Raw genomic sequence first — 15,137 nt, forward strand, 5'->3', positions numbered from 1 at the left:
AACAGTTTAAGAACAACGTTTCTCAAAGTGGAATTGCAAGAAATTTAGGGGATTTCAACATCTACGGTCCATGATATCATCAAAAGGTTCAGAGAATCTGGAGAAATCACTCCATGTAAGCGGCATGGGCAGAAACCAACATTGAATGACCGTGACCTTTGATCCCTTAGACAGCACTGTATCAAAAACCTACATCAATCCCTAAAGGGTATCACCACATGGGTTCAGGAACACTTCAGAAAACCACTGTCACTCAACACAGTTGGTCCCTACATCTGTAAGTGCAAGTTAAAGCTCATTTATCAAGAACGTCCAGAAACGCCGCCGGCTTCTCTGGGCCTGAGATCATCTAAGATGGACTGATGCAAAGTGGACAAGTGCACTATGGTCTGACAAGTACAAATTTCAAATTGTTTTTGGAAATATTCGACAGTGTCAGGTGATGTAACACAGTGGTAAACATGCCCTTTCCCAACTACTTTGACACGTGTTGCAGCCATGAAATTCAAAGTTAATTATTATTTGCAAAAAAATAATTAATTAGACAAACTGAGTAAAAAAAAAAATATTGAAACAGTTCATTTCCATTTATTGGAATTGTACAGAAAGTGGCTCAAGTTTCTTGACAAATGTCCCCCAAAAAATTCTATACTTCTTAACTGCCTACTTCTTGCACTGCCTTGCTCAGTAACCTGCACGTGAGGTAGCAGCACTGCCACACCGCGGGGTGGAGGTGCAAAAATCATCCTTAAGTTATAATCAGCTCAAAACATGACTTTAAAAAAAATGTAATTGTCATTAAGACATTAAAAATCTATATGTTATCCATTATAATGATATATCGCCCACACCTTGTATTTGTGTATATATATATATATATATATATATATATATATATATATATATATATATATATATATGTATACATTTGCTTTTTTATTTTTACATCATCTATAGTCACAGATTGCCTTTGCAGGCAATTATTTTTGCAAGTATATATATTTTTTTATTTTGCCGTATTTTCCGGACTATAGGGCACACTTAAAATCCTTTTTTCCCCCTCAAAACACCTTATGACCCGCCTAATGTACGCAATACTTCTGGTTTTGCTTACCGACCTCACAGCAATTTTATTTAGTACATGGTGCAATGATAAGTATGACCAGTAGATAGCAATCAAAAGGAGGAGATACATGTAGACTGCACAATGATGGCAATATGATGCAAGTAAACAACACCTACATTTTATATGTTCCATTGAAAATATAAAACATTACACACAGGGCTCAAAAATGTATCAAAATGTTTGGTAAGCTATGAAGCCGCACTGCTTGATGTGCTTCAACATACAATTATTATTATGGTGTGTGTATAAGGTAAAACTTATTATCTGGAGTTTTGTTTTGCAATGTTATGCAAAAGCAACTTTTCTTACCTTCTGGTACCTGCTGATCTGTATTTGGGATCTGCATAAATCCAGAAAAATTGTGCGTGTCCGCCTTTGTAGTCTTCTTCTTTTTTTCTATCTTCTTGTTATGAGACATTCATCCTCCGCTGTTGCCATTTCTAATATAAAGTAGTTTAAAGTTCTTACTTACATCTGTCAGTAAACTTGCCATGAAAGCACTTAAACATACCGGTGTAGTGAGTTTACATTATTCACCCAAGGAACTTTAGTTATTAGAGGGTTCCGGTTGGACGTTGTTTCACGGGACACATTTTCGGTGTTGTTGTTGTTTCCGGTTGAGGTGATGCTGCTCCGTTATTGATTTAAGTAAAGTCTGAATGTCATTAAAACAATTAACTCCATCTTTTGACACTTCTTCCACTCCCGTCCTTGCACGCTACACCGCTAACAACGATGACGGGGAGAAGATGCTGCCGAATGTGAGCCGCGTAAATAAGATCGCACATAACACGGCGCATCTGGAAGCGAATGTCAGCAAGCGACTGATGATGATCTGTAAAAAAAGGTGTTATGCAATATTTTCACTGAAGAACCACCATTACATGTTGTGTAGACCAGTGGTTCTCAAATGGAGGTATGCGTACCCTTGGGGGTACTTGAAGGTATGCCAAGGGGTACATGAGATTTTTTTTTAATATTCTAAAAATAGAAACAATTCAAAAAACCTTTATAAATATATTTATTGAATAATACTTCACCAAAATATGAATGTAAGTTCATAAACTGTGAAAAGAAATGCAACAATGCAATATTCAGTGTTGACAGCTAGAATTTTTGTGGACATGTTCCATAAATATTGATGTTAAAGATTTATTTTTTTGTGAAGAAATGTTTTAAACTAAGTTGATGAATCCAGATGGATCTCTATTACAATCCCCAAAGAGGGCACTTTAAGTTGATGATTACTTCTATGTGTAGAACTCTTTACTTATATTTGAATCACTTGTTTATTTTTCAACACGTTTTTAGTAATTTTTATATCTTTTTTTCCAAATAGTTCAAGAAAGACCACTACAAATGAGCAATATTTTGCACTGTTATACAATTTAATAAATCAGAAACTGATGACATAGTGCAGTATTTGACTTCTTTGTCTCTTTTTTACAACCAAAAAAGCTTTTTTCTGTTTAGGTGGTACTTGAAAAAAAAAAAATTTCACAGGGGGTACATCACCCAAAAAAGGTTGAGAACCCACTGATGTAGAACAGAAGGAAGTGTTTTACATTTAGAAAAAAATATTAATAATATGACTCCTTTAATGCAAAAATATAATCAGGTGCGCTTTATGTATAAAAAAAGTTCAAACATAGACCATTCATGGTCCGGAAAGTAATGTATATATTTAGACAGTCAAATTTCCACAATGTGGACAATGTTTGATTAGATTTTACAACATCGCCTTTGCTTGGCACCACAGGAGTAATTGTGCGGGCAATCAAGACATTAAAGGCCTACTGAAATGAGATTTTCTTATTTAAACGGGGATAGCAGGTCCATTCTGTTTCATACTTGATCATTTCACGATATTGCCATATTTTTGCTGAAAGGATTTAGGAGAGAATATCAACGATAAAGTTCGCAGCTTTCGGTCGCTAACAGAAAAGCCCTGCCTTTACCGGAAGTAGCAGACAATGACGTCACATGTTGATGGCTCCTCACATCCTCACATTGTTTTTAATGGGAGCCTCCAACAAAAAGAGCTATTTGGACCGAGAAAACGACAATTTCCCCATTAATTTGAGCGAGGATGAAAGATTCGTGTTTGAGGATAATGATAGCGACGGACTAGGAAAAAAAAAAATGTATATAAAACAAGTAAAAAAAAAAAACGTGATTGCATTGGGACGGATTCAGATGTTTTTAGACACATTTACTAGGATAATTCTGGGAAATCCCTTATCTTTCTATTGTGTTGCTAGTGTTTTAGTGAGTTAAATAGTACCTAATAGTCGGAGGTGTGTGTCCACGGGTGTCTTGACGCCAATGTCTCAGGGAAGTCGACGGCAGCTTTATGGACGGGGCAAGCTCAGCTGATCTCCGGTAAGAAGCGACTTTTTACCACAATTTTCTCACCAAAACCTGCTGGTTGACATTCGGTCGGGATCCATGTTCGCTTGACCGCTGTGATCCATAGTAAAGTTTCACATCCGGGAATTTTAAACAAGGAATCACCGTGTGTTTGTGTGGCTAAAGGCTAAAGCTTCCCAACTCCATCTTTCTACTTTGACTTCTCCAATATTAATTGAACAAATTGCAAAAGATTCAGCAACACAGGTCTCCAAAATACTGTGTAATTATGCCGTTAAAGCAGACGACTTTTAGCTGTGTGTGTGTGCAGCGCTCATATTTCCTAATATCCCGTGACGTCCCGCGTACACGTCATCATTACGCGACGTTTTCAAGAAGAAACTCCCGGGAAATTTAAAACTGTAATTTAGTAAACTAAAAAGGCCGTATTGGCATGTGTTGCAATGTTAATATTTCATCATTGATATATAAACTATCAGACTGCGTGGTGGGTTGTAGTGGGTTTCAGTAGGCCTTTAATTATGCCCACTAAATTTTAATGGGCAGCATTAAATATGCTTCTGCACCTTGCTAATGCAGTTCTTTTTTTTTTGTTTTGTTTAACCTCCACCAGAGGTATGAATTTGCTGAGGTTTGCTTGTATTTGTGTGTGACTTAGCAACAAAACTCAAAATGTTTTGATGAAACTTTCAGGAAATCTAAAAAAATTGGATGAGGCAAATGTGATTTGATTTTTGGGTGATTGAAATTACGGCCGAGTTGTGTACCGTGGCACAGGCGTATTAGAGACGGGCGTTAACTTTGCCCAGTGCTATCCTTGTGTGTATTTTTGCTGTTTTCTGCTTCTAAAAATGTGCTGGTGTTTTAGTGTCTGGTGGAGTGTCTGTGATTTTTTTAGTAGCATATGTGATTTGGTGTATTGATGCAAAATAAACAATATGCACACGTTTTGTTTACATGTGGGCTGATTTGTAAAGGCACTATGGGCCTGATTTACTAAGTTCGAAAACAGCGTGACCATTCCATAACATGGTGTATACTACAAACGTTTGTAACACAGTGGTGAACATGCCCTTTCCCAACTACTTTGGCACGTGTTGCAACCATGAAATTCTAAGTTAATTATTATTTGCAAAAAAAACAAAAAACGTTTATGAGTTCGAACATCAAAAATATCTTGTCTTTGTAGTGCATTCAATTGAATATGGGTTGAAAAGGATTTGCAAATCATTGTATTTCGTTTATATTTACATCTAACACAATTTCCCAACTCATATGAAAACTAGGTTTGTAAAAAAAATTGCACCAGACTATAAGGCGCATTAAAGGGGTCATATTATGATTTTTTTTCTAAATGGAAAACACTTCCTTGTAGGCTACATAACATGTAATGGTGGTTCTTTGGTCAAAATGTTGCATAGATGATGTTTTACAGATCATCTTCAAGTAGTTTTGTGACAGTCTCTTCAGGATGCGCTGTTTTGTGGGGGCTCTTATATACGTGGCTCGCCGTCGACAGCAACTTCTCCCCGTCATCTTTGTTGCAGCGGTGTAGCGTGCAAGGACGGCAGCGGAAGAAGTTTCAAAAGATGCGGCTAATGGTTTTGATGACATTCAGACTTTATTTCAATCAATAACAGAGCAGCATCCTCTCATCTGTGGCTCAATAATGCAACATCAATGCCGGAAATGTGTCCCGTGAAAAAACGTCCGACTGGAACCCTCTAATAACTAAAGTTCCTTGGGTGAATTATGTAAACCCACTACAGTTTCTAGCTCTTTGATAGCTAGTCTACTAACAGATATAAGTAAGAACTGTACGCTACTTTATATTACAAATGGCAACAGCGGAGGATGAATGACGCATAATAAGAAGTTAGAGAAAAAAAGAAGAAGCTTATCGACTACGGCGCCGACACGGATTACAATGGCGGAGGCGCGCAAATTTTCAGTACTTATGCAAATCCCAAATACACATCAGCAGGTACCGGTAAGAAAAGGTGGTTTTGCATGATATTGCGAAACAACACACCAGGTAATATGTCTGCTAATAGTTGCAATTTTGCGGTCCTTATACAAACACCATGATAATACTTGTATGTTTAATGTTTTAATAGCTTACCGAAGTCGTACTAAAAATATTTTGACAGAATTTTGAGTGCCGTGTTTAATATCCTATATTCTCAATGGAGCATTTAAAGTTTTGGTGTTGTTTACTGCCATTATACAATGATGGCAGTTTACATACCATGAATTGATTAACGTGGACCCCGACTTAAACAAGTTGAAAAACTTATTCGGGTGTTACCATTTAGTGGTCAATCGTACGGAATATGTACTGAACTGTGCAATCTACTAATAAAAGTATCAATCAATCAATCATATTGAAGTCCACATAAATCTCTTATGTGTGACTCCCATCTACTGGTCACACTTATCATTTCACCGTGTACCAAATAAAATTGCTTCGAGGTCGGTAAGTACGACTAGAATTATGCTGTACATTAGGCGCACCAGGTTATAAGGTGCACTTTTTGAGAAAATGAAAGGATTTTAAGTGCGCCTTATAGTCCGAAAAATACGGTAAGTTAATGCCTGATAGTTAATAAAAAATAGGTTAGTGTTTTTCATACCTACCGTTGTTTTCTGTTTGACTAATTACACTTGATCTACTGTTTTCTAAAATTTTCCTGCTGATGTTATGATATCGTCGTTGGTCGATACGCAACGCTCGGTATCATATCGGAAGTCAGTCAGCTGATAGGAAACAAGTTCCACTGCACATTCCAAAGAGATCCAATGCAAGAGCTGTATCAACAATTAGGATTTGTTAAAGAAGTAATGTGCAGTATATTTTCCCCTATTGTGGAGTTATAATATACATTGTTTTAGACCAGGGGTCACCAACCTTTTTGAAACCAAGAGCTACTTCTTGGGTACTGATTAATGCGAAGGGCTACCAGTTTGATACACACTTAAATACATTGCCAGAAATAGCCAATTTGCTCAATTTACCTTTAATAAATAAATCTATATATATATAGATTAAAAAATGGTTATTTCTGTCTGTCATGCCGTCGTACATTTTTTTTCCTTTTACGGAAGGTTTTTTGTAGAGAATAAATGATGAAAAAAACACTTAATTGAACGGTTTAAAAGAGGGGAAAACACGAAAAAAAATGAAAATTAAATTTTGAAAGATAGTTTTTCTTCAATTTTGACTCTTTAAAATTCAAAATTCAACTGAAAAAAATGAAGACAAAAACTAGCTAATTCGAATCTTTTTTGAAAAAAAATTAAATAATTTATGGAACACCATTAGTAATTTTTCCTGATTAAGATTAATTTTAGAATTTTGATGACATGTTTTAAATAGTTTAAAATCCAATCTGCACTTTGTTATTATGTATAACAAATTGGACCAAGCTATATTTCTAACAAGGACAAATCATTATTTCTTCTGGATTTTCCAGAACAAAAATTTTAAAAGAAATTAAAAATACTTTGAAATAAGATTTAAATTTGATTCTACAGATTTTCTAGATTTGCCAGAATAGTTTTTTGGCATTTTAATCATAATAAGTTTGAAGAAGCTAAAATGAAGAATTACATTTAAATGTACTTAATATTGTTTACAAAAAAAAAAAAAATACTTGAACATTGATTTAAATTGTCAGGAAAGAAGAGGAAGGAATTTAAAAGGTAAAAAGGTATATGTGTTTGAAAATCCTAAAATCATTTTTAAAGTTGTATTTTTCTCTAAAATCGTCTTTCTGAAAGTTATAAGAAGCAAAGTAAAAAAAACAAATTAATTTATTTAAACATGTGAAGACCAAGTCGTAATAATATAAATATTTTCTTGGATTTTCAGATTCTATTTGAGTTTTGTCTCTCTTAGAATTAAAAATGTCAAGCAAAGCGAGACCAGCTTGCTAGTAAATAAATAAAATTTAAAAAATAGAGGCAGCTCACTGGTAAATGCTTCTATTTGAGCTATTTTTAGAACAGGCCAGCGGGTGACTCATCTGGTCCTTACGGGCTACCTGGTGCCCGCGGGCACCGTGTTGGTGACCCCTGCTTTAGACATTACACGTTTCTTGTGTGACAGTGTTTGTGAAGGTAACACTATAATTATATGTCTACACGAATCCTTCTTCCATTGGCTTGGAAATCCGACAAGGCAGATTCCTCATGTGCCATTTTCCACATGACCTCAGGTGGAAACAGTCTGGCACACGCTCACGCACGTGCAAATCCAACATAACCGCAAAGAATACCACCGCCCTCATGCACCTCTTGAATATTTCATCCTCGCCGTAGCTGTATTGGATTGCATGTGTGAGTGATGTCATCAGATATCCTCTATACTCTCGGTGACTATTATGGAGACAGTGTAGTTGTACAATATCTCTGCTCCGCTGATGACTGATCCTTCCACTTGCACTTCTGCACACTTCAAACCACCAAGGGGTACCTTCACAGTCCAACGCAATTTGTTCAGGAACACGCCATCATTCAAAGCGCTTCCGCCGTAAATCCCTGTAATAACTGTACACATGGTTTTTATAGTCGATGTTGTACTCACAATACAAAAGTATTGTGAGTACAACATCGACTATAAAAACCATGCAACCTGCAGTCCTGGGTTCAAATCCAGGCTCCGGATCTTTCTGTGTGGAGTTTGCATGTCCTCCCCGTGAATGCGTGGGTTCCCTCCGGGTACTCCAGCTTCCTCCCACTTCCAAAAGACATGCACCTGGGGATAGGTTGATTGGCAACACTAAAATTGGCCCTAGTGTGTGAATGTGAGTGTGAATGTTGTCTGTCTATCTGTGTTGGCCCTGCGATGAGGTGGTGACTTGTCCAGGGTGTACCCCACCTTCCGCCCGATTGTAGCTGAGATAGGCGCCAGCGCCCCCCGTGACCCCAAAAGGGAATAAGCGGTAGAAAATGGATGGATGGATGGATGGATGTTGTACTAAACCCGAAACCCGTGAAGTCGGCACGTTGTGTAAAACGTAAATAAGAACAAGATACAATGATTTGCAAATCCTTTTCAACTTATTTTAAATTGAATAGACTGCAAAGACAAGATATTTAATGTTGAACTGAGAAATATGTTGTTTTTTTACAAATAATAAATGGGTTGTACTTGTATAGCGCTTTCCTACCTTCAAGGTACTCAAAGCGCTTTGACATTACTTCCACATTCACCCATTCACACACACATTCACACACTGATGGAGGGAGCTGTCATGCAAGGCGCTAACCAGCACCCATCAGGAGCAAGGGTGAAGTGTCTTGCTCAGGACACAACGGACGTGATGAGGTTGGTACTAGGTGGGGTTTGAACCGGGGACCCTCGGGTTGCGCACGGCCACTCTCCCACTGCGCCAATTCTAAATCAATAATTTAGAAATGTTTTTTTTGTTTTTTTTTAGAATTTAATAGCAGCAACACATTGCATACAAGTTGGCACAGGAGCATATTTACCACTGTGTTACATGGCCTTTCCTTTTAACAACACTCAGTAAACCAGTGGTTCTTAACCTTGTTGGAGGTACCGAACCCCGCCAGTTTCATATGCGCACTCACCGAATCCTTTTTTAGTGAAAAATTAAATGTTTTTACCTATTTTAATGATGTTACTATATTAAAGAAATACTAATAAATATATATTTTACAAACAGAAAGTTACAGGAATGTACACATGACCCCATGTTTACATCTCATTGTGCAACATGTGAATGTTTTAGTTGGACCAAAATGCGATATCTGAAAGGAGTACAAATTATTTCCAACCCCTCCTTGTACAGAGCTCATGAAAAACAATGTTTTGTTTTTTTATGTCATTGTAAGTGGGCCAAAACACTTATATTTGAAAATAATCTCATGGAAATTATTGCTGTCATTTGACTATAATAATAAAACATTGAACTTGTTATTTAGTCAGGTTTGGACGGAGGCTCTGTCGAACCCCTGAGGCCGACTGACCGAACCCCTAGGGTTCGATCAAACCCAGGTTAAGAACCACTGCAGTAAACGTTTGGGGACTGAGGAGAACAATTTTTGAAGCTTTTCAGGTGGAATTCTTTCCTATTCTTGGTTGATGTACAGCTTAAGTTGTTTAACAGTCCAGGGTCTCCGTTGTGGTATTTTAGGCTTCATAATGTGCCACCCATTTTCAATGGGAGACAGGTCTGGACTACAGGCAGGCCTGTCTAGTACCCGCACTCTTTTACGAGAAAGCCACGCTGTTGTAAGAGAAGCTAGGCATTGTCTTGCTGAAATAAGCAGGGGCGTCCATGATATCATTGCTTGGATGGCAACATACTGTATGTTGCTCCAAAACCTGTATGTACCTTTCAGCCCTTAATGTTACACCAATTAATGTCGGACTCGTGTGGGATGATGCAACCCAAACAGGGGCATGGCTTACACCAGGGGTGCCCACACTTCTTCTGCAGGTGAGCTACTTTTCAATTAACCAAGTCGAGGGGATCTACCTCATATGTTTTTATTTATGAAACATACGTTTTTGTCAACATATTAAAGGTTTTTAATGATAATGCAAAAATGTTTAACACGTATAGTCATTTCTTTCATGAAGACAAGATTATAAATTGGAGTATTACCTGATTCGGATGACTTGCATTGATTGGAATCCGACAGAAGTGCGGATAACGTCGGCATTTTCAAATGGAGGAGAACAAAAGTCCTCCTTTCTGTCTAATACCACATGAAAGTGGTTGGTTTTTGGCATCTTATTTGTCCAGCTTCCATACTCGTTTTTATACACTTTACAAGAAATCCATTAGCTCCGTAGCTTGCAAGCTTGTGCAGGCCAGCTTTCTGAGACTCTTATTTTGTTAGCGCAGGCAAGAGAAAGCAGCGCTTTTATTGTGAAAATAGGAACCGTGCAGTCGGTCTTTAGAGTTTTGACAGCAGGTACGGCGCGAATGTGTTGAAATAAAAAGTGTTTCTCGCCTTCCTGTCTATCACTTTTTCTTAATAATGAGCTCGCAGCAGCCAGTGTCATCTCACAAGACCCTCAGGTGTCGTGAATGTCAATCAAGTGACAAAAGTGACGTCTTGGTGAAGATTGATGATTGCTAATTTTTAGGTCTATTTTTTCAAATGCCTGGCTGGCGATCGACTAACACATCCTCTTCGGTCGACCGGTAACTCGCCATCGACGTAATGGGCACCCCTAGCTTACACCATGTGACCAATGACTTCATAATTACCATCTTTAAACCAAAGTCCACCTATAATATATAATTATAGTGGTATTTTATATTATATTTATTGTATTATATTATATTTATTTTAAAAGAAGCCAAACAAAGTTTCCATAGCAACCCTGTATTGGTTTACTCTAGGGCAGGGGTCACCAACGCGGTGCCTGCAGGCACCAGATAGCCCATTCTAAAAATAGCTCAAATAGCAGCACTTACTAGTGAGCCGCCTCTATTTTTTAAATTGTATTTATTTACTAGCAAGCTGGTCTCGCTTTGCACAACATTTTTGATTCTAAAAGAGACAAAACTCAAATGGAATTTGAAAATCCAAGAAAATATTTTAAAGACTTGGTCTTCCCTTTTTTAAATAAAATATTTTTTTACTTTGCTTCTTATAACTTTCAGAAAGACAATTTTAGAGAAAAAATACAACCGTAAAAATTATTCTAGGATTTTTAACCACATATACCTTTTTACCTTTTAAATTCGTTCCTCTTCTTTCCTGACAATTTATATCAATGTTCAAGTTTTTGTTATTATTGTAAAGAATAATAAATACATTTTAATTTAACTCTTCATTTTAGCTTCTGTTTTTTCGACGAAGAATATTTGTGAAATATTTCTTCAAACTTATTATGATTAAAATAAAAAAATAAAAATATTCTGGCAAATCTAGAAAATCTGTAGAATCAAATTTAAATCTTATTTTAATGTCGTTTGAATTTATTTTAAAATTGTTGTTCTGGAAAATCTAGAAGAAATAATGATTTGTATTTGTTAGAAATATAGTTTGGTCCAATTTGTTATATATTCTAACAAAGTGCAGGTTGGATGTTAATCTATTTAAAACATGTCATCAAAATTCTAAAGTTAATCTTAATCAGGAAAAATTACTAACTATGTCCCTTTAATTCTTTTTTTAATTTTTTCAAAAAGATTCGAATTAGGTTGTTTTTGTCTTCATTTTTTTCGGTCGAATTTTTTAATTTTAAAGAGTCGAAATTGAAGATAAACTGTGACTACGTTAAGGTAACGTGTGGAGTTCCCCAGGGTTCGGTCCTTGGCCCTGCACTCTTCAGCATCTACATGCTGCCGCTAGGTGACATCATACGCAAATACGGTGTTAGCTTTCACTGTTATGCTGATGACACCCAACTCTACATGCCCCTAAAGCTGACCAACACGCCGGATTGTAGTCAGCTGGAGGCGTGTCTTAATGAAATTAAACAATGGATGTCCGCTAACTTTTTGCAACTCAACGCCAAAAAAACGGAAATGCTGATTATCGGTCCTGCTAGACACCGAACTCTATTTAATAATACAACTCTAACATTTGACAACCAAACAATTAAACAAGGCGACACGGTAAAGAATCTGGGTATTATCTTCGACCCAACTCTCTCCTTTGAGGCACACATTAAAAGCGTTACTAAAACGGCCTTCTTTCATCTCCGTAATATCGCTAAAATTCGCTCCATTCTGTCCACTAAAGACGCTGAGATCATTATCCATGCGTTTGTTACGTCTCGCCTCGACTACTGTAACGTATTATTTTCGGGTCTCCCCATGTCTAGCATTAAAAGATTACAGTTGGTACAAAATGCGGCTGCTAGACTTTTGACAAGAACAAGAAAGTTTGATCACATTACGCCTGTACTGGCTCACCTGCACTGGCTTCCTGTGCACTTAAGATGTGACTTTAAGGTTTTACTACTTACGTATAAAATACTACACGGTCTAGCTCCATCCTATCTTGCCGATTGTATTGTACCATATGTCCCGGCAAGAAATCTGCGTTCAAAGGACTCCGGCTTGTTGGTGATTCCCAAGGCCCAAAAAAAGTCTGCGGGCTATAGAGCGTTTTCCGTTCGGGCTCCAGTACTCTGGAATGCCCTCCCGGTAACAGTTCGAGATACCACCTCAGTAGAAGCATTTAAGTCTCACCTTAAAACTCATTTGTATACTGTAGCCTTTAAATAGACTCCCTTTTTGGACCAGTTGATCTGCTGTTTCTTTTCTTTTTCTTCTATGTCCCACTCTCCCCTGTGGAGGGGGTCCGGTCCGATCCGGTGGCCATGTACTGCTTGCTTGTGTATCGGCTGGGGACATCTCTGCGCTGCTGATCCGCCTCCGCTTGGGATGGTTTCCTGGTGGCTCCGCTGTGAACGGGACTCTCGCTGCTGAGTTGGACCCGCTTTGGACTGGACTCTTGCGACTGTGTTGGATCCATTGTGGATTGAACTTTCACAGTATCATGTTAGACCCGCTCGACATCCATTGCTTTCCTCCTCTCTAAGGTTCTCATAGTCATTATTGTCACAGACGTCCCACTGGATCATTATTGTCACCGATGTCCCACTGGGTGTGAGTTTTCCTTGCCCTTATGTGGGCCTACCGAGGATGTCGTGGTGGTTTGTGCAGCCCTTTGAGACACTAGTGATTTAGGGCTATATAAGTAAACATTGATTGATTGATTGATGATTTTGTTCGTGTTTTCTCCTCTTTCAAACCGTTCAATTAAGTGTTTTTTTTCATCATTTATTCTCTACAAAAAACCTTCCGTAAAAGGAAAAAAAATGAACGACGGATTGACAGACAGAAATACCCATTTTTTATATATATAGATTTATTTATTAAAGGTAAATTAAGCCAATTGGCTATTTCTGGCAATTTATTTAAGTGTGTATCAAACTGGTAGCCCTTCGCATTAATCAGTATCCAAGAAGTAGCTCTTGGTTTCAAAAAGTTTGGTGACCCCTGATCTAGGGATTTGGCCTTCCTTGTGTTTCTAGTATTTGTAGTACCACTCACCTTCACAATAGGTGAAAACTTGACCTGATGTTTCAGGAACTCACATGGCAGTTTGGACTTTGTGTACTATTTTTCAGCATGATTTCCTGTCCAGCGCTCTGATTTTTGTTCCACTTCCTTATTGTCTCCACGCCCACCTGACGACGCCGGACCATCGTTGTTTCGTGCTAGTCTATGAATGTAATGTGTATGGATGGGAGTATTTCGCAACGGGGTGCTCTAGATTTTGTTGCATTAGCTCATGGTAGTGCAGGATACAAAATCAATAAAGTGCAGATATAATTAAATAGATTACTGTACAGATAAATATATAGCACTTTTGCATATTCACCCAGGTTTATGGATGTATGTTATATTGTCTTTATATTCCAGCCCGTTAATCTGTTTTTGAGGGGGAATTGAGGGGATAATTATGATGTGTTCAAGAGTCTTACGGCCTGAGGGAAGAAGCTGTTAGAGAACCTGGAGGTTTTGCTTCGCAGGCTTTCGGAACCTCTTTCTAGAATCAATGAAATACTGCTTAGGGCCCCAATTTAGCCAGGGGCAGCCCAGCTTGGTTTATAAGGTTAATAAAATGAATGGTTGCCTGCACTACGCCTGCCTTCTCTGCATCTTAGACAGCCGCCAAGGACTCAAAATTGTCCCACTCAAAAATGTTTTTTGTTTGTTTTTTTTTAGTTTCAATTTTTTAAAATGATTGAACTATTTAAAATTATTTTCATCAACTTCAAATCAAAACATATATAAAGTGTATTATTTATGTATTTTTAATGTTATTATCTATACTGTTTTAGTCATCAGAACCGTACCAACGTACACTTAAGTTAAGTTAAAATACCACGGTGGCAGAGGGATTAGTGCGTCTGCCTCACAATACGAAGTCCCTGCAGTCCTGGGTTCAAATCCAGGCTCGGGATCTTTCTGTGTGGAGTTTGCATGTTCTCCCCGTGAATGCGTGGGTTCCCTCCGGGTACTCCGGCTTCCTCCCACTTCCAAAAACATGCACCTGGGGATAGGTTGATTGGCAACACTAAATTGGCCCTAGTGTGTGAATGTGAGTGTGAATGTTGTCCGTCTATCTGTGTTGGCCTTGCGATGAGGTGGCGACTTGTCCAGGGTGTACCCCGCCTTCCGCCCGATTGTAGCTGAGATAGGCGCCAGCGCCCCCCGCGACCCCTAAGAGGGAATAAGCGGTAGAAAATGGATGGGATGGATGGATGATTGTCACACTACCCCTGGGAGGTGAGGGGAGCAGTGAGGAGCAGTGGTGGCCACGCTCGGGAATCATTTTGGTAATTTAACTCCCAATTTCAACCCTTGATGGGAGGTAAAGTGCACTGCTAGACCGCCTACCTCTTTCCAGCAAAATGGTCCAGAGTTTAAGACGTTAAACATAATAGAAAGTACCTTTGTACTGTTTTTTTTTTTTTTTTTTTTTTTTTTGTATTTTTCTCAAGCTGCTGCACCTGCCTGGAAGTGTCCTAGCACCCCCGAGAGGAAAATTTCCCCACGATATGATAGCTCCCCATCCCTGGGTGTTGTTTACACTCATGCTCTTAGCTTTTACAGCTTTTACTGCATCCCGTCTG

This window comes from Nerophis ophidion, linkage group LG15 (assembly GCF_033978795.1).
Source record: "Nerophis ophidion isolate RoL-2023_Sa linkage group LG15, RoL_Noph_v1.0, whole genome shotgun sequence".
Taxonomy (NCBI): domain Eukaryota; kingdom Metazoa; phylum Chordata; class Actinopteri; order Syngnathiformes; family Syngnathidae; genus Nerophis; species Nerophis ophidion.